At 39.7% G+C, this 26543-nt stretch overlaps 1 pseudogene; it reads left to right on the top strand.

Annotated features, from left to right (window-relative positions):
• Window positions 1-1568: 1568 nt before the first annotated feature.
• On the top strand, window positions 1569-2817 carry Hax1-ps2 (HCLS1 associated protein X-1, pseudogene 2; annotated as a pseudogene).
• Window positions 2818-26543: the final 23726 nt, after the last annotated feature.

Raw genomic sequence — 26543 nt, 5'->3', positions numbered from 1 at the left:
GTTTCGGGGTAATCCATTATTTTCTTAGTGGATTTAGGGCCAACTCTGAAGAAGGGAACACATTCCTAGTTCTAGAAACCTACTCAAGAGTCTATAGCTTGGGAGGTTAAAGACCCTAGTGGGAAATCTACTATTATGTTTCCCCTAAATAGTTCGCTTTTCAAATTGTCTTTTAAATACTCACAGGTAAGTGCTATACCCAGCCTTAATCAACAAAGTTTCTTATTGCATCTGGTAAATACAGCAACTTATAATCAGCCAAAGTGCTAAGAATAAGTGATGTTGATGACAGAGGGCTCCACCTTCATGGGACAGCTACTTTAACCCCATTCCTCCAAGGCTCAGTAAACATTGTGAAAGAATTCACTGCAGCTTCGGTTGTCAGTGAAAATATTTTTGCAGAAGATTTGCACAAGCCTGGATTCAACAGTTCATCATGAATGCATGGATGTGGGAGACATTATTGGTAGCCAGTGGTTGTAGGGGAAGGGAGCACAATATATCTTCAGTGGCATGGCACTGATAAGTTGTTCAACTCCACTACACCCTACTACTCATGCTGTGGCAAGCAATTCTATTCAAACTCAGTGGGTCACACAGAAAAGAGAACAAAGTCAGAAGTACTTGCTGAGAAAGAAGGTTTTAAGTGGAATGGGGATAGGATGAGAAGGAAAGAAGTAGATGGTAGAATTGACCAAGATTGATTATATACAACTATAAAATTGTCAAACAAAAAGGTTTGTCTTGGGGTTGGGGATTTAGCTCAGTGGTAGAGCGCTTGCCTAGGAAGCGCAAGGCCCTGGGTTCGGTCCCCAGCTCCGAAAAAAAGAACCAAAAAAAAAAAAAAAGGTTTGTCTTAAACATTTGTGAATAAAAAAAGCAGTCACTAAAATAAAACAGGAATTAAAGATAAACTTTGGAAAAATACACACAGACAACAAAATGAAATCAATGAATCAAAGAATATTCAAGAATTCCCCTACTGGGCAACATGCAAAACCGAATAACATTTTTTAAAGTATTGAGATAAATGTAAGATTCGTAGTTACTAGTATATGCCTGATTGAAGTGTCATAAAAATAGAAAAAGAGATACTGGTGACACAATATTCAAAGAGAGATACATTGTGTTGGTTAGTTTTACGTCAACTTGACACAATCTAGAGTCATCTGAGAGCAGGGAAGAACAATCAGGAAAATGCCTCCATAAGATCAAACTGCCAGTAAACCTGGTTAAGAGCATTATCTTAACCAGGGACCAACAAGGGAGGGCCCCAAACCATTGTGCATGTTATCATCCATAGGTTGGTATCCCTCAGCTCTATAAGCAGTCTAAACAGGGCATGGGGAGCAAGCCAATAAACAGAAGTCCATAGCCTCTGCAGCAGTTCTTGCCTCCAGGTTCCTGCCCTGCACAAATTGCTACCCTACTTGCTTTCAGTGATAAACTGTGCTATGGAACAGTAAGTGGATCAAAACCTCTCCTCCCCAAGATGCTATTGGCCACAGTGTTTCATCATATCAAAAGTAATCCTAAGATACACACTCAAGTGTCCCTAAAGTAAAAGCTTTGATTTGAACATATTCCAGTCAAGATAAATGAAATTCATTTATTCATATAAAATCTGGAGATAAAACTGAAAAAAGTCAATATCCAACAGGGTAATGTAAGCTGGTGGTCTCATATTGCCCATGGACTGCAGAGGTTCAAAGTTTCTAGTGACCCTACAGGAATGAGTGTCTTTGATCTTTTCCAAGGCTTTTTCAGTTTCCCTGAACTTTGGAACCACAGAGATCCTTTCTTTTCTTTCTTGGGAGGGATGATTCAAGATGATGATAGTGATGATGACAGTGACAACAAAGAGGAGGAAGTCAGAGGCATGTGGGATCCAGAGAGCTATGCGTTTTATGGTTCTCAGCCTACAAATGAATTCAGTTTCAGTTTCAGCCCTAGAGCAGGGATGTAATTCCATGGCAACGTTGGCTTTGATGATCTAGTATGAGATTTTAATAGCATCTTCAGCAACCTGGGGGCCTGTACCTTGCCTTCCCACTCTCCTGAACTTCCAGGTCCTGAGTCAGAAAGATCTGGTGAGAGACTATGGAGGGGGCAGACACTTCGAGACTCAATGCTCAAGTACCCAGATAATCACCAACCCAGGATCTTTGAGGGGGTCTTGAAGACTCATGCAAAACCTGAATCCTCCAAACCAGCTCTAGATTGGGGGTCCCAGGGACTTTTCACAGGTTAGGCGATACGTGGCCTGTGATTCCCCATTCTGGAGCCAGAGAGGACAACGATCTGGACTCCCAGGCTTCCCAGGAAGGTCTGGGTCCACTTCTTAAACCCCAGCCCAAATTGTATTTCAAAAGCATCTTTGTGACCAAGAACATTAAGCCAGATGGGACAGTGGAAGAATACCGCTCTGTGGTAGGCAGTGAGGGCCAGAGAGAGACTACCATGACCAGTCAAGAAGCCCATGACAGTTGCAGAAGTGATCTTCAACTTTGGATGATCCTGGACTTGTTCCTAGAGCATTGGTTTTGGTCCTGATAGCTTTCTTAAACTTCAGAAGGCCTTCAGGTCCTTCCCACTCCCTTCCTGTTGCCCATTGCCAATAAGCATAGCTTTTTCTGTCATCCTTGGGTGACACAATGTATGAAACAATCAATTGAGCTTATGCCAGTCTGTCACTCATCCGAACTGACCAATAAAGCCTTTATCTATGCTAAAAGTAAACAAACAAACGAAACAAAACAAAACCCGAAAAAAAATCATGATCAAAAAAAAATGTTGAAGAGTTTGAGTGCCAGTTTGAAGGAGTAGTTATCGTGAAGACAGGTAAACTTGGCAGCTTGTACCCATTAAGGTACCAGTGGGAACAAAGGATCATGGTTATGGAATTAATTCCACCTTTAAGTGATCATTAGAGACTAGGCAGGAAAGAGATAACAAAGATGCTTCCATATGCAATGCCTAGTAGGATGAGGCACTCTCTAGATCCCTGAATAAACTATGTAATCACGAGTTCATTGAGTAATAGTGACACCACGAGGAGGAAATAAGCCAAGGAGTTAGAAAACAGGAAAAGAAGACATGAGATGAGTAAAATAAAATTTGAGAGTAGATTCATCTATGTTTGGAGTTCATGACAGCAAATATCCCAGCTACAAATGGCTAAAGGAAATAGATATTTCCCCAAACAACATACGTAATAGGATGAACTTCACATGAGGAAATACTACCATCCATCATCAAGGAAGTATATACCAGATATACAAAGAGGAAGGTCTTTATGTCCTGGATGGTGGCTATAATTAAATGACAAAGTCAGGCATGTTAGAGCTTACCTGTAATCCCAGCACTGGGGAGGCAATGTGTTCATTATACTCAAATGTACTACTAGCAATCTTAAATAAAATTGACTGATATTATAATCAAAAATTAAGACTAAATTAGATACAGTGGCACATATCTATAATTCAAGTTCTCAGAAAACGGAAAAATGCTAAGCTCAAGGCCAGTCTGGACTACATATTAAGAACTGATCTCAGAACTAAATACTAATTAAAACTACGACTTAAATTTTTCTAAAATAAAAACATAATTTCTCATAATAGGTATAGCTTAAACAATAAGGTTAAGAAAATTACAAGGTGAGAGGACAAAAAGTTATTGCATGTATAGAGTTTCTGAAATAGAAATAATATCACATTCAAGTCAGACAAAACCCATCTAAGACAAGAAACACAATTTTCTTAACAATGTAGTTCTGTTGATAAATGTGTCAATACAGATAAAAGGAAGTAGTTTATATTTTCCCTAATGATTTATACTTGAAATCTATAAAGCTGAAAGTAATTGTCAGAACTGAAGACAAACCAACCCCTAAGAGGGGAGATGTCAAAACAGCTTCAGAAATGGAAATAACTAACAACATTTTTAAAAGTCAGCAAGGGCACAAAAATTGGAACATCACCACTAATAAACATAATAAATTTGACATAAATAAAATATTTCACCCAACAATCACTGAACATACTCTACTTTCTTTTCTCATTTAGATGGAATGATTACCAAAGACTAACATTTTTGGGATCCAAAAAGTCGGAGTGAAAAAATAGCTTATATATATATATATATATATATATATATATATATATATATATACACATTATATACATTCATAATGACTATTGTGCAAAGATTCTATACATTAAACTATATGTATAAATATGCTATAATATATATTTTTAATGTAGAATAAGGCAATATATCAACCAACAGGAAAAGAACTTCTGACTGTAGGAAGGATGTCAACTCTGCTTTGTCCCCACTGTTGACAAAGCCTACTCAATCGCCATCTGTCTGTCCTGTTGACTTATCTACCTACATGCCCATTCAGTCATTTGGTCCCTGTCCTGCCCTTCAGCTCACCTCATTCCTGCAGCTCAACTCTGACCCTTCAGCCTATGAGCAGCTGCCAATGGCCAGGACCACCTTTCCCAAAGACCTTCAACTCCGTTTGGTTTGCTATTGTACCAATACAGACCCCGTTCCCATTTCCCTCTGCTTCTGTGCTTCTTAGAACTCTTGAATGCAGGGATGAAAATCAGAGTGTACTTAAGAGCACTTTTTGCTCTTCCAGAAGACCCAGGTTCAATTCCCAGCACCCACAAGGAAGCTGAAAATTCTAGTTTCAAGGGACCCAATCCTCTCTTTCCATCCCATGAGTATACCAAGCACATACATGTTGCACTTGGCAAGGGACCCAAACACATCTTTTTAGGAGTGTATAAGGAAAAAAGTAAAAGCATCAAGGAAGGAATGAAGGAAGGAAGGAAGGAAGGAAGGAAGGAAGGAAGGAAGGAAGGAAGGAAGGAAGGGGAGAAGCAAATGAGAGGGAGACAGTGTGAGAGGATGAGGGTAAACACAAAACAAAAAGTGGAGCAGGGGGTTGAAAAACCAAAGAGGGAAGCAAGGAAACTGGGTGGAAATTAGATTCTGGGGAAAGAACGGAGAGAAGGGGATCACAGGTTAAAGAAGCAAATAATCTGAGGAAATAGATGGGAGGGGAGGGGGAGGGAGAGGGAGAGAGGGAGGGAGAGGGAAGGGGAGAGGAACAGGGAAGGTGAGAAGGAAAGGGAGAGGGAGAGGAACAGGGAGGGTAAGAGGAACAGGGAGGGTGAGAGGGAGAGGGACAGGGACAGGGAGAGGGAGAGGGAGAGGCAGAGGGAGAGGGAGAGGGACAGGGAGAGGGACAGAGAGAGGGAGAGGCAGAGGGAGAGTGGTGAATTGGCTGCAGTCACTGTCTTCCAGGCTTGTTTCCTGATAATGAAGAAAGATTCCTGGCACCCCAAGTACACAATGTTTCATTCCACACCCACTCTTGCAGCCTTGTTTCACACTATTCTAGCACAGAGGATCAGCTAGGTCTTCAGGACACACACTCATCTTCTCTCCTTTATATGGTATCCTCAATGTTGGATATTTTCTTCTATAGTCTTCTCCTCTGGGCATGTTAGCCATTTTCGTGCAGAATCTAAACAAATTATCTCTAAGATGCCTGTTGAGATAGTCTAGATGGAACAAATGTCTTCTTTCAAAACTATCTGATAATGTCTATCGTATGCCCCATCTCTGCTTTTTGTACTTCTATCCCTCAGGGATTTTGAGACCAGGAGCCAGATAGTCAGTTTGAGCCTCCTTCTACAGATGTCCTAAGGGCTTGATGCATATGTGTTACCCAGTTACATACTACTTGCATTCACCTGCATTCACATTTAGAGCTGAGAAGACACTGACATAGAATTGAGAGCTCAGAAAATAATATAAACCAAACCTAAGATAAAGCTGTCTTGTTTCTTGCTGGAAGAGAAAGATCACGAGCTATACAGAATTTTCACATCCTTAAAACTGAAGAATAGCAAAACAGACATGCTATTAGAATAGAAATGTACTCTCAAGCAGGTCTATCAATGTGAGGACTTTGATCAGGATCGGGTAAGAATCAATATAGTACTTTAGGGTTGGTGGATACAACTTGGTAGGAATTTTAAAGAGATAGATGAACATGAAATGTACTTTATGATTTTCTGTTGGAGAGTTGATGAGTCTTGAAATGAAAAGTAATATCATTTGCTCTCTGGCAAGCATTTCCAAGAACAAACTTATAAAGGCAGAAGGGTACAGACATCTTAGTGGAAACCTGGGGAGTGGATTGGTAGGATTTCTTTCTCAGCATAATTAAGAATTATTAAACCATTCCCTCTGGTCACTACCACATCAATCATGAGAGTAACCAGGTCTTGTTGCCAAAAGTTTGAGGGGATTCTTTGGAAAATTCTATAAAAGTACAAGTATTATTTCACAGAACCAAAATAGTCATACAAACTCCTGGGTTGACAGGTAGACTAATAAGCTGACCAGAAACTTGAGGAGATTAAGAACAATACAATAATATTCTGATTGGAGTACAGGATTAAAGATAATATGTTCAGGCTTCTTGAGATTTGTTTGGTGCACAGGTAAGAGCATGGTGCCAAATGACCAATAGAACTCTTCCCTGGGCTTTCAAAAATTAATGCTATGAAAAGAAATCCCCTTATTTCTTGGGTTACTATATTGAGTTCCTTTAAGCCTGAATGCATGGCAGTGGTGCGGTATTCTTTTCCTTGCTTCATGGAGGAATTGAGGCTGAAAAAGAAAACACTGGAAGGAGCACAAATAGAGATATTCTGTGCCAGAATCAGCAGAGACCCCCGCCTCAATTGCTCGACATGTAGAGAATGAGAAAGTGCTGATGCTCAGCTGTAAATGGGACATCTACATCACACTCCCTGCACCCAAACCTCAGGGATCATAAAGGATGAAGGATCAAAACAATTACCAGAGCCAGAGGTAGTGGAGGGCTACAAGGAAACAGACACGTAACAAAATCTGCACAAAATCCAGCCAGTCACCATCTCAGCATATAGAAGCAAGCCACTCCAAAAGTCCCACCCAGAGCTAAAACACTACTGGCAGTTGATGGTTTCTGGAGGGAGAGAATCAATTTCTTCAAGGAAATGGTCCCTGGAAGGCTAGCCATGCTCCTGTATCTACACACAAACTGGCAATTCAGAAAAACAAAACAAAAAAGTGAATTTGAGAGAAAATCATGGTGGGCAGTATGGAAGTAGGGCGAATGGGAGGTTGTCGTGATATTTTAAGTTAATTAACAAATTAATTAGTTTACATTTGCCATGTGACAGTATACAATTTTATGTAAAGATACATAAAAACATACAAACTATATCAAACTATAGTAAGTTTTCTTCAAATACATTCATTACTCAAATCCTTTTTAAGCCATTGGTTTCGCTATTTGGTTGGTTTAGGTTTTTTGTTTCTATGCTTAAACTACTAGTCTTTCCTAGGTTTAAATTAAAATGTCCAATTATTAATTTAAAAAAGCTCCTCCCCACAAGAGCCTTACTTGGGCTGGTGAGATAATCCAGTCAGTCAAATGCTTGCTGAGCAAGCGCAGAGCTTGATATCCCAGCATACAGAGCTTGATGACTGTGATGTCATCCCACATGTGTCAGTAATCTCAGCACTGGGGCAGCAAGGGGAAGGGTATTCCTGAGGCTTGCTTCCCAGGCTCAGCTGAATCACTGAGCTCCAAATTCAATAAGAATCAGTGTATTAAAATTTAAGGTGGAGAATAATTCAGAAAAATGCCCAACACTGACTTCTAGCCTCTATATGTATGTGCACGTCACAGAGACACACATGTACACATGTACACAACCTGCTTTAAGTATAAATTATAAACTCATAGAAAAATTTACAGATGCAAAGCATAGCTCCATGTACTCATGCTTCGATATCTAGGGCTTTTGAGGTTCTCAGATAAGGGAAGAAGGGAGCACCATTGTCCTGCAGATCACGCTATGTTTAGCCCTGCACACTGTGTGCATCATGTGACTCTGTCAAGCCTTTATTAGAAAATCAGACTCGGTTCCTTTTGTTTTTCTGAGCGTGCACCAGCAGACAAGTTCTGCATTTGTGAGGAAGTTAAATAAAGACGAAGCCAGGGGGGTCTTGCACTGCCTCTAGGGTTTAATCACGGAGGATTATCAAACTTGATACAAAATTCTACCACTTGAGATCATACACACAGCATGCAATATCCCTCCGTTGTTCCATGCCGAGATTCCCACATATAAATACCATTTCTTCAAGGCATTCCCTTTACATGTGATCGATAATGCAGAAAACGCCTGGGCTAGCACTCTGCGCAGGAGAGAGAGGGAAAGACACCATTAAGATGTACGCATCTAACGACTCCTGACAAACAGTTTTCATAAAGCTATTCTCTAACACCTCAGGAGTTAAAGTCACTGTGACCTTGCTCATTTCATAGTTCTGTCCCTTTCTACAACCAAAGAAGGCTAAGAAGAGAAAGCACCCCCTCTTTTGTTTTTTAAATTAAAATGCTCTCTTATAATATATTTTGACCATGTTTTTCCCCTCCTCCAACACCTCCCAGACTCTACCCACCCAACTTCATGTTTTCACTGGCTGTCTCAAACAAAACCAGAAACCATCTGTTGTATTTTGCATCCTAAAGTCCATCTTCAAAGCAGGCTGCCTTTCTCCCTGCCCCAAGACTCCATTTTTCTGCTTGAGGTAGTAAGTTCAGGGAAATTTTAAAGATACAAAAATCTACTTGAATATAAATCTCAAACGCATGGAAATTCCTCCTGCCCCACTGCCCCACCTCGTACCAGGAATGTCCTTTGTTGTCTCCTCGTGTGTGTCAGCTGGCTGACATCTCTGCTTGAGGAGTAATCATCCAGGCAGCATCCTTACAATGTAATGACAATCAGTTACCAAAAATGTGCAGGCACTGATAACAGGATTCAGAAGAGTCAGAGATGAGAGGAAGAAAATGGGCATTTCAAACAAGGGTTCAGAGGCAGCTGCCGACCTTGGCTCGAGATTGCATCCGAAACGATTATTAATTTTCTACTATAAAACAGAGAAGCCAAGTGAAATCCTGATAAAGAGTCATTCAGGACAGGGGGAGAACGCATTTCTGCACCAATGACATTCTTGAAGTTAAATTCAATTCTGCCAGGAACATCTTTCTTTTCCCTTTGTTCAGCCAAGAAGAACGGTGTAGCAAATAGGAGGCAAGATTTAACTCCACATGTATACCTTCTGTGAGGTATATGTGTTCCTTCTATGGTTTTTAATGGGTTTGGAAAACTAAGCAGGGACCTGTGAGGAAAACATGCACCCAGGATTTCAATGAACCTCTAAGAACATTAAGAATATCCTGGCTAGGCATCTTGTCAGAGACACTCAGTACACAAAGTGCAGAAGCAGTCACAGCACTGGACTTTGCAATCCTACCATATCTAGCTGTTTTCATTTAAAAGTCACCGCCATCAAACTAGGCAAGGTCTGTGCCATGCTGATGAACAGTCAAAGGTTAGAACAAGTTCATTTATCCCTGGGCAAGTAATTACTGTGAGAAATGAGGGCAGGGGAGTATGAGTAACCACACGTGACTCAAAAACAAGGGGCATATGATGTGTATGCATTCGACTTAAAAGTAAAATTAAAAAGATGAAGTAGAATGGCAATGGGTCATATCATCACATGAACTGAAAACAATTCAGCCTTTTAGCTTAGAATAAAATGTTGGGCAGGCTTTTATGAATGGAAAGAAGGTATCTGACAGGTCATCACATAGATGAGGAAAGGTTCCCCTGCAGACAAGATATTTTATTAAGAAACAAACAAAGGCCAGCAAGAAGGCTCTACAGGGAAAGGCTCTCTCCATCAAGGCTGCTGACCTCAGTTTAATGCTGCGGACCCACACAGTAGAAGGAGAGAACTGACTTCCCAAAGTTGTCTTCTGCCTTACACACACACACACACACACACACACACACACACACACACACACACACACACTCAATGAATGACTGAATAGATAGACTGACAGACATAAAAAATTTTAAACCAAACAATAATCTGTTGGGTTTACTTCTAACTATAATGAAAAAACCCAATTCATAGTGAACCAACTACTAAAACCAATAAAAGCTAGGTAAAATAAAATTTAAAATATATTCATTAGCTAACAATCCAGGTAGCCAGGTTTCAGTGAATGGAGACCTGAAGAAAATGGAAACTTACATAGAAAATCCCTGTGCTTTGTCACATTTTCCCTCCCTGGATCTTTTCTTGTTTTCAGAGAAACACACAGAGACTGAGCAGAGAGCTGGGCATTTCACAAGGCTAGGGAATCAAAATGCATGTGCTCAGATCTAGCTACCAAAGAAGTCAGCATTTAAGGGGATATAAGAATATTGCTCCAAAAAAACATACATATGAGTAACATTATATAGACTGAGTAGGTTATATTTAGGTAGATACATTATATACACACATCATATACATATACATATACATATACATATACATATACATATACATATACATATACATATATATATACAATAACAAGATATAAATAAAAGGCATGAATTTGAAAGGAAAAAAGTAGCAGCACTTTCACACTGAGGATTTGGAAGGAGGATAAGGAAGAAAGAAATTATGTGATTATATTATATTATAATCTCCAAAAAAGAAATACTAAAATTAAAATACACCATGGAGACATGGCAAGAATTAAGATGAAAATATTATTTAAAACTTTTTTCTTTTATTGAAAATAGCTTTTTTCCCCTTTCACATAATATATATCCCAATTACAGCTTTCTCTCCTTCTATTCCTCCCAGTTCCAACTCACCTCCCTTCCCATCAGAGTTCACCCTTTTTCTGTCTCTATTTGGAAAACAAAACAAAACAAAATAAAACATAAAACTTCTAAGAAATAATAATAAAATGAGATAGAAGAAAAACTAACACATTGGAATAGGACGAAGCAAACAAACAGAAGGAAAGGAGCATGCACACACACGCACACGCACACACACACACACACGCACACACACACACACACACACACACGCACACACACACGCACACAAAGATAGAGATGCAGAGATCCACTTGTTCACATACTCAGAAACCTCATCAAAACTCTAAACTGGAAACTTGCGTGTGTGTGTGTGTGTGTGTGTGTGTGTGTGTGTGTGTTCTGTGCACATATGTGCAATGAACCAGGAGGGTAAAAAGAAAAGGGGAGGGAACTGACTAGGAGAGGAGATAAGGAGGGGAACAGGGCATTCAGATCAGATGTAGGGAGAGCTAAGAAGAGGGGGCCAACTGGTAGAGTAAACAGAAATCAATGGCAGACTAGGGTGGGGGCATTTTTAGGATGTGTCAGAGACCTAGGATTGGGGAGACTCCAGGGAGTCTATAAGAGTGACTCTAGGTGAGACCCTTAGCAGTGGAGGATATGGAGTCTGCAGTGGCCACCTCCTATAGCTAAGCAAGACTTCCAGTGAAGGGATAAGGACACCAACCCACTCACAAAACCTTCAACCCACAGTGTATCCTGCCTATAAGAAGTGCAGGGATAAAGATGGAGAAAAGACTGAGGGAATGGCCAACCAATGACCAGTCCAACTTGGGACATATCGCATGAGCAAGAAGCAATCCCTGACTCTATTAATGGTATTCTGTTATATTTGTAAACAGGGACCTAGCATAAATGTCCTCTGAGAGGTGTTACCCAGCAGTTGACCAAACAGATGCACAGACCCACAGGTGAATATTATATGGAGCTTGGAAAATATATTTTAATATAGGCACTCAGTGCTATGAACGTCCTTCTTAGACCATAAATGGTCCTTCACTGTGTTCCATAAATGTGGATATGTTCTGTATACATTTTTATTCAACTCAAAAAAGTTTTTCACTTTTTTCTTCATTTCTGTTTTGACCCACTTTGCATTCATAATGAGTTGTTCAGTTTCCATGAGTTTGTAAGTCTTTGTTGACAAACACAAAAATTATCTTTCCAAAGTTTGGAGTGGTAGCACATACCTGTAATCCCAGAACTCAGGGCACAATTCAAGGCTGACATGTGTTATACAATTAAACACTGTTTTTTCTAGACAGGTCCCATTAATCAGATAACTTGTCATAAACAAAGAAACATTAAGAAAATATTAAAGAAGTTCATCAGAAATAAAAATTTCTAAGATAGAAGGAAAATTGTACAGACAAACAAAGACCACCAAGAATGGAGGGCAAAGTCAGCAAAGGTGAGAAGTATGCTGTTCCCCTGAGCTCTATCACCTTCCCTCCCAAGGAGGCCACCAGGCTTTGGGATTATCCAGGCTTACAGGAAGCCAAGAATACCCAGGTTAAATCTCATCCCACCTATTCTATGCCTGCCCAAGTTCATCTGGGGCACAATCAGCAGAGGTAAGTTGTGCCCTGTCCTTTAAACTCCAGCATGAAGGCCATAGCTCTCGCACCCATGCAGAGGAGACCTGCAGGACCCCAGAAACATTCTGTTCCATCTCTGACACTGACAGCAGAGGTGAGCTGTGTGCTGTACAGTGAGCTCCATTATCAGGTCCATGGCTGTGCCTACTTTCCCTAGGAACCCTGTAAATATAAGGAATATCTAGTCAACACCAGGAACAACCAGAAAGGCCAGCTCAAAAACATAACCAACAAGATTCATAGGCAATATGGCACAACCAGAGCCCAACTATCCTACCACAGGAAGCCCTGCATATCCTAGCACAGCCAAAGCACAAGAAGATGACTTTAAATATAATCTTATAAACACAATAGAAGTCTTTAAAGAGGAAATTAATAAATCCCTTAAAGAAATACAGGATAATACAAAGAGGTGAAGGAAATGAACAAAACTGTTCAAGACCTGAAAATGGATATAGAAACAATAAAGGGAATTCAGGGGATAGAAAAACCTAGAGAAGAGAACAGGAACTAAGATACAAATATCACTAACTAAATACAAAGGAAGGAAGAGAGAATCTCAGGCATAGAAAATGCCACTGAAGATATAGACATCAGTCAAAAAATTGTTAAAACTAAAAGGTTCCTCAAAGAAAACATTTTGGACACTGTAAAAAGAGCAAGAATAATAGGAATAGAAGAAGATTCCCAGCCCTAAGCCCCAGAAAATATTTACAGAAAAATCATAAAAGAAAACTTCCCATACTTAAAGAAATGACTGTAAGCATACAAGAAACTTACACAACACTAAATAGATTAGACCAGAGAAGAAAATCCTTGTGCTACATAATAATCAAAACACTAAATATATAGAACAACAACAAAAACATTAAAAGCTGTAAGGGGGAAAGGCCAAGTAACATATAAAGATAGATCTATTAGAATTATACTCAACTTCTCATCAGAGACCATCAGCAGAGCCTGGGCAGATATCTTACAAACTCTAAGAGACCACAAGTATAAGCCCAGACTACTAAACTCAGCAAAATTTTTAATCACCATAGATGGAGAAAACAAGATATTCCACATCAAACCAATTTAAACAGTATCCTTACACAAATCCAGCCCTACAGAAGATACTAGAAGGAAAAATCCAACCCAAAGAAGCTTATACCCACTCCCCAACAAAAGAAAAGAAAAAAAATGAAATAAATAATCCCACACCAGCAAAACCAAATGAAGGGAAATGCACAAATACACATGGACATGCACATGCATGCACACACACATACACACACACACACACACACACACACACACACACACATACACATACTACCAACAAAGTAACAGGAATTAACAATAATTGGTCATTAATGAATCTCAACATTAATGGACTCAATTTCCCAATAAAAGACACAGCCTAATAAAACAGATGCAAAACTAGGATTCATAATTCTGCTACATATAAGAAACACATCTCAGCAACAAAGATAGACATTATCTTAGAGCAAAGGGTTAGAAAAAAGGTTTTCCAAGCAAACACAACCAAGAACAGCTGGAGTAGCCATTTGAATATCTAATAAAATAGACTCTCAATCAGATTTAATCAAAAGAGATGGAGGACACTTTATATTCATTAATGGAAAAATCCAAGAGAACATCTTAATTCTGAACATCTATGCCCCAAATGAAAGGGCACACATTGAACCCCACACATAGAGGGAGGCTTCAATACCCGACTCTTATCAATAGACAGATCATTAAGACAGAAACTAACCAGAGAAATAATGAAACTAATAGATGTTATGAATCAAATAGTCCTAACAAATATCTACAGGAAATTTCACCCAAACACAAAAGAATATACCTTCTTCTGAGGACCTCACAGAACCTTCTCACAAAGCAAGCCTCAATAGACACAAGAACATTGAAATGACCTTTGTATCTTATCAGATCACCATGAATTAAAGCTGGACTTCAACAACAACAGAAACAACAAAAATCCTACAAACTCATGGAAATTGAACAACTTTCTACCCAGTGACCATTGAATCAGGGAAGAAATAAAGACAGAGCATACACATTCACAAAAAAAAATTACTAAAGCTTAAATTAAAATTACACATAGAACAAAAAGAAAAAGAAAAAAAGGTAACTATCCCCAAGAGGATTGGATGGCAGGAAATATTAAAACTCAGGGCTGAAATCAACTAATTGGAAACAAAGAGAACAACACAAAGAATCAGTGAAACCAAGAAGTGATTCTTTGGTAAAATCAACAAGATAGACAAACCCTTAACCATCATTCTGAAAGGCAAAGAAACAGTACCCAAATTAACAAAATCAGAACTGAAAAGGGAGACATAACAACAGACACTGACAAAATCCAAAGAATCATTAAGTGTTACTTCTAAAATCTACACTCCACAAAATTGGAAAAATCTAAAGTAAAGGAGGATTATCATGAAAGATTCCACTTACCAAAGTTAAAACAAGTTCAGGTCAACTATTTAAATAGTCCTATAAACCTTAAAGATATAGAAGCAGTCATCAAAAGTCTCCCAATCAAAATAGCCCAGGGCCAGATGGTTTTAGCACAGAATGCTTCTAGACTTTCAGAGAAAGCTAATATACTCTTCAAACTATTCCACAAAATGGAAACAGAAGGAATAATTGCCAAACTCATTCTATGAGACCAAGGTCACCATGATACCTTAAACCGCACAAAGACTCAATAAAGAAAGAGAACTTAAGATCAAATTTTCTTCTGAACACTGATGCAAAAATATTCAATAAAATACTTGCAAACCAAATCCAAGAAAATATCAAAAACATCATCCACCATGATCAATCAGGCTTCATCCCTGGGGATGCAGGGATGGTTCAACATATGAAATCCAGCTATGGGGGTTGGGGATTTAGCTCAGTGGTAGAGCGCTTGCCTAGCAACCACTAGGCCCTGGGTTCGGTCCCCAGCTCTGGAAAAAAAAAAAAAGAAATCCAGCAATGTAATCCACCCTACTAACAAACTGAAATTTAAAAAAAAATCACAATCATATCATTAGATGTTTAAAAAAATCCTTTGACAAACCTAATACCCTTTCATGATAAAAGTCTTGGAGAGATCAGGGTATAAGGCCCATACCTAAACATGATAAAAACAATACACAGCAAATTGATAGTCAACATCAAATTAAATGGAGAGAAAATTAAAGTAATCCTGTTAAAATAGGGTACAGGGCAAGGCTGTCTACTCTCTCCACATCTATGCAATATAATACTTCAAATTTTAGTTAGAGCAATAAGACAACTAAAGAAGATCAAGGGGATTCAAACTGAAAAGGAAAATGTCAAAGTATCTCTATTTACAGATGATATGATAGTATACATAAGTGACCCCCCAAATTCTACCAGGTAACTCCTAAAGCTGATAAATTCCTTCAGCAAAATGGCAGGAAAGGATCTTCAGCAATTCAACATCCAACAGAGTGCTGATTAAAATATATAAAGAACTCAAGAAACAAAACGACTACAAACCAAATAACCCAAGGAAAAATGGGGAGCTAAAAAGAGAATTCTGAACAGAGTAATCTCTACTTGCCAAGAAGAACTTACAGAAATGTTCAACATTACTAGTCATCAGGGGGATGCAAATCAAAAAGACACTAAGATTCCATTTTATACCCATCAAAAACTCAAGTGACGGGGTTAGGGATTTAGCTCAGTGGTAGAGCGCTTGCCTAGCAAGAGCAAGGTCCTGGGTTCGGTCTCAGCTCCTGAAAAAAAAAAAAAAACCTCAAGGAACAGTAGATGCTGACAAGGATGTGGAGCAAGGGGGGAACACTCTTTCATTACTGGTGGGAATACAAACTTGCACAACCACTTTGGAAATTAATCTGGCAGTTTCTCAGAAAATTGAGAAGTGTTCTACCTCAGGACCCAGCTATACCACTTCTAGGCATACACCCAAAAGATGCTCCATCATCCCATAAAGACACTTGATTCCCTGTGTTCATAGCAGCTTTATTCATAATAGTCAGAAACTGGAAACAACCCTGATGTTCCTCAACAGAAGAATGGATAAAGAAAATGTGGTACATTTCCACAACGGAATACTATTCGGTTATTAAAAACAAGAATGAAATTTGACAAATGGATAGAACTAGAAAATACCATCCTGTGTGAGGTAACCCAGATCCAGAGGGGGAAAAAAACATGGTATATACTCTCTTAGAAGGGGATATTAGCCATAAAGTGCAAGATAACCATGCTACAATCCACAGACCCCCCCCCCAAAAAAAAAACTGATGAGAACCCAAAGAAGGATACTTGAATCTTATTCAAAAAGGGAAATAAAATAGACTTTGCAAGTAGATGGAGAGAGGTAACTAGTTTGGAGAGGGTGTAGGGAGGGGAATAGGAGTACAGATCAGGTGTGGTGACAGCAGAGGTGGGGTGAGAGGACTGGGAGTGAGAAGAGAAGTTAGCAGAAGGGGCTGCATCTCTGGGACAAACTGGAGATCTGGGACAGGAGAGGCTCCTAGGAGGATATGGACCTCACCTTAACTGAGACTCCTAGCAGCAGGAGATATGGTGCCTGAAGTGGTCAGCTCCTGTAGCTAGGTAGGACATCCAGTGGAGGAGGAGGACACCAGCCCACCAACAAAACCCCTGACCACAAATTTTTCCTGCCAACAAACTGTACAGGGGTAAAGGTGGAGTAGAGATTGAAGGAATGGCTACCCAATGACTGGCCCAAATTGAGACCCACCCCATGGGAGAGAGTCAGCCCAAGATACTATTAATGATACTCTGCTATGCTTGCAGACAGGAGCTTGGCACAACTGTCATCTGAGAGGCTTCATCTATCAGTTGACAGAAATAAATGCAGAGACCTACAACCAAACATCAGGCAGAACTCAGGGAGTCTTGTAGAAGAGTTGGGGGTAGGATTGAAGAAACACCACAAGAAGACCTACAAAACCAAGTTACATGCTCCCATGGGGGCTCACAGAGATCAACCAAAGAGCATTCGTAGACTGGACATAGCCCCCTAGCCATATGTAACAGATGTGCAACTTGGGTCTTCATAAGAGGGTCCCCCAACAATAGGAATGGGGACTATCTGTGACTTGGACTCTGTTACCTGCCTTTGGATCCCTTTCCCCCTAGCTGGGCGCCTTGTCTGGCCTCAGTGGGATAGCATTATCTTAGTCCTGATGAGACTTGTTGCAGCATCAGGAAGGGCAGATTGGTACAGGGGATGAGGTGAGGAGAGTCCGCTTCTCTGAAGAAAAGTGAATGGGAGAATGGGAGCAGGGGAATGGGTGGGTGGGATTGGAAAGAGAAGGGGAAAGGTGGCTGTGATCTGATCAAAATGTGAAGTGAATTAATAAATGAATTAATTAAATAAAAGAATAGAGAATGTGTATAAAGGTATACATGATAAAACAACTCTTCTGGTCATTATTTACATATATTGAAATAGGATGAGCAATGAATAAGTTAAAACATCTTCAAGCATTTATTGATCTTAGAAATGATAAAAATAAAACATAATATAATATGAAATGTAAAGGTTCCAGATTTTACATTTATTTGGTATATGATCCAGGGGTAGGGTGCATGCCAAGGCACATGATGAGTAGAGGTCAGAGGACAATTATGGGAGATAGCTCCCATAAAGCCTGCATGGGGGACTGGCATGAAGAATTTAGGGTGTTTTGAGGCTCAAAGCAGAGAACTCATTCTTCTTGCTATCACTTTCTTTCTGAGTCCGTACTGTGACATGAAAATTTACTTGGAAAAGAGACACTATGTCATAATTCTGTATTTTGTTCCTAGAGTTCTAGTGGGCCAAACCAAGCTGGCCCTAAGAATATCCAAAAACACAGACAAGGTACTGGAGAGATGACTTAGTGGTTCAAAAATGCAGACCAGAGTTCGATTTCCAGCACCCATTATTAGGTAGCTTACAACCACCTATAACATCGGAACCAGTGCCTTCTCCTGGCCATGAACGATGGATACCTGTACTTCCACGAGCATATGCACGTACCCAGATACACACATACGCATACGTTTTTTAAATAGGAAGAGGGAACCTACCTAATTCCATCATCCAGCTGCCACCAAGTTCAACTCCTGAAATATTTATAAAGATGGCTCCCTCTTCCCCTACCTACAAACAAGAAAGGACTTGGTGACCATTAAAGGATAACATTCATATCAATTCCTTACCATGCCACTCAAAGTTATGGAACAAACAAATAGAGAAAAGTATGGAGAGGTGAAAGAAAATGCTCAGTAGATGACTCTGAACTGGATCAGAGATTGTATTTAACAAAGACTTTAAAATGCATCAAGGAAATTAAAAGAGCAAAGGGGTTAAAAAAAAAGAGCAAGAAGTTGAATTTTTTTAAAGCCCTCTAAAATTAAGCCACGTATAAATTCTATATTTCAATTAATGAAATTCATCAAGTTAAGCATTTTTTAAAGACCTAAAGCATTATAGACATAGCAGGAAAAAATCAGTTATTTCAAGCAGGGCATTCCATTTAAACTGGCTGAAAATCAAAGATGAAGGAAAAAGTCTTAAAAGCAAGTATAAAATAAATTCTTAGGCACTTAGGATGGCTAATCTCAGTTTTCAATTTTATGAGATTTAGAATCACCTAGGACACAGGCCTCTGTGCATGTCCGTGAGGGATTTTCTAGATGACACTGAGATAAGAAGATATACCGGGACTGTGGGTGTCACCATCCTATGGACTGACATCCTAGACTGAAAGGAGAAATCAGAGGCAAAGGGAGGTATCTTGGTGAGTTAAGAGCATGTTGTATAATCCCAGGGACCTAGATCCAGATCCCCACCACCATGTATAACTCCCTTTGTAGCACATATGTATAACCCCAGCACTGGGGAACAGAGCCAAGTGAATCCCTAGGAATCCCTATCCATCCAGCCCAGCCAAAACAGTGGACTCCAGATTCAATCAGAAATTCTGTTTCAAAAAATAAAATGGTAAGAAAAAGAGGAGACCATTTTGACATCAAATGAGGGTGTCCAACTTCACCTACATAGATAAGCATACACACATACACACATGCATACATGCATAATAAACCTGTCCATGTACAGGTCCCTCCCACGCATATACACACAGAAGAAAAACTGGGAAGCAAGCTGACGGGCAGCATTCATCTCCCTCTACTTCCTGATTAAGGTTGCAACTCTAACCAGCTGCCTAACGCTCCTGCTGCTGTAGCTACCCCATCACAGAGGGCTAACTGGGACTCAAAATAAAGCCTTCTGTAAGTCGCTTTGGTGGAGAATTTTGATGCAAAAATAGAACAAGTACCCAATACAAATGAAGAGGTAGGAAAAATGGACTATATCTGGGGAAATGTCAAAAACTATGTCTGACACCTCACAGAAAACAATGGAAGATGAAATTAATGACATTGGCATCGTTAATGTGCTAAAAGGGAAAATTGGGGAGTTTTTAAAAATGGACAGCATATAGAAGTGCATTCAAAAGATCATGTAACCAGGCTCACAAGCTCCAGGGATCAACAAAAGATAGAAGTTCAAATTTGAAAGAGAAACAAAGACTTCCAAGAAGATCAAAATGCGTACACACATACACACACACACACACACACACACACACACACACTCACACACACACACACACACACACACACACACACAAATCCCAAAATGTAAGGGTATTGAGATCTGAGTAGATAGAGCATTGTATAAAGCACTTGCTGTGTAAGCAGAAGGACGAGAATTCAAGTTCTCTGAGCCCACAGAAGCCAGGCACAGTGGGACATGTAATCCCAAAGTTCTCAGAATGAGATGGGATAACGAGGCAGGAAAGTCCTAGAACCTTGTGAACCAGTTAGCCTGGTGAGTACACTGAACAACAAAAGTCCGTAAATCAAACAAGGTCGAAGGTGAGGATGTACATCTGAGACAGCCACTCATTGACCATTACCATACATGTGTGCATGTACATACACACAGAAGTTTCTCTTTATAAATTTGAGTACTCAAAGTCACGATGAAGGAAATACATCCAGGAGCCCATGGTACATGTACAAATAACAATTATCACATGGGAGAGATCAAATGGCCCCACCCAAGTATAGCTCTGCTTCCGTTGTAAACTGGTTACTCAGAAAAAGTATACACAAATGCGGACAGGAATGGCCGTGCAGGGCTGCCCTATTGTACGAACTTTGTGTCTATCTACATCAAAGCATTAAAGGTGGGCATAGGGCTTTTTCTTTGATAATGTCGTACTTCAAAAGAAAATGACTAACAATCTGACCCGTGGCCCAGACAGATGTCACCACAGGAATACTACCCGGCAATGTCATCCATATCACGGGCTCGCCTTTGCTTGTGGTGCAGACCTTTTTCTCATAAGACCTTGACCTCTAACACTCTTCCTCTAAAACACCTAAGTTGATATTCTGAGGCCAAGCTCCATGAAAGCTGCCAACATCTTGCCCCCTTTGAGTTTTTTTTTTTAAGATTAATTTATTTATTATATATAAGTACACTGTAGCTGTCTTAAGACACATCAGAAGAGGGCATCAGATCTTATTACAGATGGTTGGGAGCTTCCATGAAGTTGCTGAGATTTGAACTCAGAACCTCTGAAAGAGAAGTCAGTGTTCTTAACCACTCAGCATCTTTCCACCCACCCACCCTGCTTTGAGTTTCATATTCCTGCTAATATTATGCAGTGATGTCTGTGTGGATTTGTATATTGTTTTAGATATTCTCTTCCCCTTCCCCTCAGTGCTGGTCATTAAAGTCAAGGCCTTGCATGGACCAGACAGACCACCTACCACTAAGCTACCTCCCTAGCCTTTGTCATTTTAGTTCATACACTAAAATTATTGAATCTTCAGAGGGATGAGAGTATAGTTGAAGGTTCTCTACAGACATCAATAGGACAATGGAGTGGAAAGAGATTAAACAAGATCCTATTTCTGGAAATCTTTTTTGATGTTAATTAAGATGTAAAATACAAATTAAATAAGCCGAACAAAATGTGGGAAGTTCAAAGAGCAGACTGTAGTCAGTAGATTAGTTCTCAGTGTCTGTTAATTCCCCCATCTGACCCTACATTTAGTTGTCACAACTAATTTTGGTGTATAGTTCCTACTGCTGTACTGGCAAGGGCCCCTGCTTTTTCTAGACCAAGTTTAAAAGTTACCAGAAGCATCCCTAAAACCACCTGTAATAAACTAAATACTGACTCCTCAAAGATGCTCACCTCCTTTCCAGAACTCACAAATATGTCAGTTTCTCTGTCTGAAACAATTATGCAAGATGACTCAAGGATCTCAAGGAGTAAAAATCATCATGGATTACTACCCTCGAGGTGGGTGGTAATTAGGGTTTCTACTGTTGTGATGAAACAACAGGAACAAAAGCAACTTGAGAAGGAAAGGATTTGGGGGAGAGGTGGTCCTTACATATCCTGAATTACAGTTCATTGAGGGAAGCCAAGGCAAGAATTCAAACCAGGAAGGAATCTGGAGGCAGGAACTGATTCAGAGGCCACGGAGGAATGCTATTCACTGTATTACTGATCTTGGCTTGCCTTCCTGCTTTCCCCTAGAACCCACAATATGATAGGCCTTCAAACACCACTCACTAATTTTTTTAATGCCTTATAGGCTTGCCTACATCCTATCTTATGGAAATATTATCTCTTTGTGGTTCCCTCCTCTCAGATTACTTTGCATATTATGTCAAGCTGGCAGAGCAGTGGGTCAAGTGTGATTACAGATTGCCAAGAAAAGGGAGGTGAGAGGGTCAGAGTCAAAGAGGAGGAAATACAATGGAAGGTGGGAGTTGGAGCCCCATGCCAAAGGATGAAGGCAGCCTTTGGAAGTCAAGAAAAGTAAGGAAAAACATTCTGCCCTGGAGCCGCTTCAGAGGTTTGAGTTCAGTCCATCAAAAAAACACTGTGGACAGCTGGTTTCCAGAACAACAGGGTAACAAGACTAGGGAGTGTAAGCAACAAATTTGTAGTCTATGATATGAACCATATTGCACTAGCATTGCCTAGTGAACCTGGCTTTGCCTGCTTCCACAATCCAAGTTTTCATTTGTACAAATGGCCACCACTGCAATAATAAAGGCAGTAACATATGACCAGAATGATTAGTCCTGCACAATTGTTGGGCACTGTCCAATCAATGATGGTGCCTAAAACTGAAATAGAAAAACAACCAAACTAAAGTACCCTTGGATTGGGGTAATATGGAGATATCAATAGAATGTGTATAGAATGTTTGGGGTAAAATCCTTAAAACAGAGTATAAAAGGGTTTGCTTACTAGAACTCAGCAAAGTTCTCACTGAATCTTCACCAGTAATAACCATGACTCTTAACCGACAAGCAAGGCAGTCCCCAGCCACCTCTGGGTTGAATATCATATACATAGCTGCCATTTTTTAAAAATCTTGAAGCATATTTTCATAACAGATTAAAGTTCTCTTTGCTGGGAGGTATCCCTATTATCCCCATATAAACATCATGTTCTTGGTTCTCAAAATTTCCCCCAAACCCTAGTTGATTACTAAAACCTTACCTAAATTTTGTATGCATTACAAACAACTTGAAAAAATGTGGCAATTGGCAGAATTCTCATGCAGTTAGAGATCTCTGAAAATCTCAAGCTCCTCTTCAAAATATATTAATAAATCAGATGTCATGACTCTTACCAAGCTCAAGGAAGGCAAATACATAGAAGGCTAGGGCAGGAGGACAAGGAGTCTGAGGCAGTTCTATGCCTTGTCTAAGACCTTGCAATAAGAAAATAAAAAGTAAACATATATGTACATGTGTATACATCTATGTGTAACATATTCATGTCTCTATACATTTTACACAGATTCTATGGATATCTTCCTATTTATATATAGGCCTACATGTATATGTTGCTTATTTTAAAAACAATTACATATATATATATATATATACATATATATATATATATATGCTTAAAATTGAAAAACTTCCACTATATCATCAGAGTAGCCAAAAAGAACAGCCATTTCTCTTAGTGGTAACCACCTTTCTTTCACTCTCTACCCTAAGACTCTGAAGGCAAAGCTTGTTATGTCCAGTATCCCTGCTCTAGCAGGAAACTTGGCCCCTCTAAGTTAACCCCCAGTCCTCAGATTCCCATTTCCCATTATTGTGACCCTTTGGCACAAAGACCCTCCCCTATCTTTTCATGCTGTACTCCATCATTTTATGACCCTCTAGTCAAATTTGCTTGACTTCGTTGTCTTGATCATCTCCGGTTTCCCTCCAACACTCAAAAGGCTCCATGAGGAAAGGAGAGACTGTCTGCTTTTTTTCTCCTGTTTCCCAAGCACATATCACAGTGCAGACTCCCAACAAACATTAATCAGAGACTTTATCAAGCAGTGAGAGAAGGTGGGAACATAGAAGTCAGTGAGGGACCTTTCATCACTGTGGCAACTTGAATGAGAAACATACCCACAGACAAGCCCAAGCCCTTGAACACTTGATTGCCAATTGGTTAGTGAAATTTAAAAGCTTTTAGGAGCTATACAGCCTTGGAACAGAGAGTACTAACTAAAGATAACTAAAGATAGGCTTGAGATAACTTCAAATAATCTCTCTCTACTTCATGCTTCTAGTTAAGATGTGATCTCTCAGCTTGTTATTCCTACAACTCACCCACAACTTACTGCATCCCATGATAGACTCATCCCTATGGAATCATAAGCCAAAATAAACTCTCTCTTCCTCTCTCTTTTCTCACTCTTCATCACAGCACCAAAAACATAAAAAGTGCTGACATGGAATGGCTAAGACAATTAGCCCTATATCCTGAGCTACAACTAGATTCTTTGTCTCTCCAATTCAAGACAACCATTGTTGGACTACGCAGTCTACATTTGACTGTGTCTTGGGAGGACTGCTGAGAATTACATCAGTCAACACTCAAAGGCAAGTGGGAGAACCCTGGCCTAGTGTATAGCCTGAGTTGAAGATATCTACAGACAGTTCCAGCTAGCCATTTGCGCATCTTACTTTTGACTACTATCAGGAAGTGACATTTGCTATCTTTTCTAAGGATGCTTAATGTAATAGCCACATCCAAGAGAATTGGTTCTTATATGGAAACACACTGTATAGTCCCTGGCATTGGGTGAGCACTCAGTAACATCTTTATTTCCAGGTAAAGCAAGAGAAGAGAGAGGATGAAGTCACTCAGCAAACAACTGGCTAGCCTTGTGTTCTCCAAGTTGTATCTTCAATCACTTAACAGATAGGAACTAGGAACTGTCTTTTGATAGGCCTAGGAGCTGGCCACTGGTGGCCAGCTGGTGGGATAAGAATCCTGAGAGAAGCAGCCCTGGGGATTATAACAACACATAATGAACAAGAAAAATATAGACTATTTAGTGAAACTTACAGAAAGCTTAGCAGAAAGAGATAAATAATAACTTAAAAGTGAATGAAAGTGTGTTAGTCAAGAAAAGAGGGAAAGAACAGTGTTTGTGTGACTAAAGGTTCAGTGGGAGTGGAAACAATCAATATCCACGTGTTAATAAGAGAAATGGGGTGAGAGTTCTGAGGATTTCCATAACTTTGGGACTTCCACAAGATTTTACTAAGATTCTCCAGGAGAATGGTATGATAGTATTTCTTCATTTTTTAAAACTATTTGAATTTTAAATTTTCTTGATAGAGTTGGGAGTGTAGCCCAATTGGCAAAGTGCTTGCCCCACGTAAGTGAAGCCCCGGGTTTGAGTCCACTACTACATTGTTGTAGACACCTGTAATCTCACCTGGGGAGGTAGTGGTAGCAGGATCCAAAGTTAAAGAGCTTCTTTTCCTATGTAATAAGGCTAAAGCCAGCCTAGGACATATGAAATTAATAACACTTCCTTCAAACAGTTTAAGGAACAACCTATGTACCAAACTCAGAAGACAGAGGATAAAAATAACAGTTGGGGGAAAAAGCTATAAATATGATCAGACTGGCATTTTACAAGGCTAATGCTCAGCAGAGATGGTTTGCTTGAACTATGATAGCTGTAATAACAGGATTAAAGAAGATCCCATAATCTCTGCCAAGAACACTTTCATAAGGAACCCTTCCTGTCAAGAAGCTTCAGTACATCCGACTTAAGTCCTTCCTCCTACAAATTAGATTCCTCTAACCTCCATGCATCACCCTTTATAATTAACGCTCTTCTTATTGAGGATCATAATGGAGTGCTTCCCCTCTTTACTCACTCAACAACTCTTGGGAAATAACAGTACGCAAGCAATCTTTCTAATGCAAGTATATACTCAGTGATGAACAATTGTGCTTCCTATGCATTCGCTCCAGAGGCTAATATTTTCTAGAGTAATGTTATTTTGTGAGTCTGTTTTTACCTCTGAAGAACCATTCTGCCTTCCCACTGATCACTTTTATATCAGTTACTCTTCCTGTTACCATGGCTAAATCTCTGATGTAGGCAACTCAAGGGAGAGTGTATTTGGCTCACAGTTTGTAGGAACAGTCCACCATGGGGAAGGCAGGATGACAGAAGCAGAAGCCAGATGGTTACATTTCATCCATAGTCAGGAGGCAGACTGGTGCCTAGCTTGCTTTTGCTTTTATCCAGAGACCCCAACACATGGGTTGGTGCCACCCACATTTAGCGTAAATCTTCCAATCTCAGTCAATCTAATATGGAAACTCCCTCAAAGACATGCACAGAAGACTATCTCCTGCAGAATACTAGATTTTTGTCAAGCTGATAATGAAGATTCGCCATTGCAACTATCAGCCATGAATATTCTCACACAACAGAATGTGCTGTCTGACAGCTAAACTCCATGTTTTCTCTCACCAGCTCTCTGTGAAGTAGGGAATTAAGAAAGCTGAAATCAGAAGTTCTTTGCTCTCAGACATGTATCCAGAAATAGGCAGATGACTACCCTACCTGTACCTTTTCTTCCTACGCTTCTAATGGCAGTCTCTAGATGCCTGGCCCTTCACATTTCCCTCATGGTCTCTGAGCAATGACAAGGATTAGGTACCTTTATCATCACATATTTGTTATTGTTTTTACT

This window comes from Rattus norvegicus, chromosome 10 (genome assembly GCF_036323735.1).
Source record: "Rattus norvegicus strain BN/NHsdMcwi chromosome 10, GRCr8, whole genome shotgun sequence".
Taxonomy (NCBI): Eukaryota; Metazoa; Chordata; class Mammalia; order Rodentia; family Muridae; genus Rattus; species Rattus norvegicus.
Note: the sequence above shows the minus strand (reverse complement) of the source record. Positions and strands in the feature narration are given on the sequence as shown.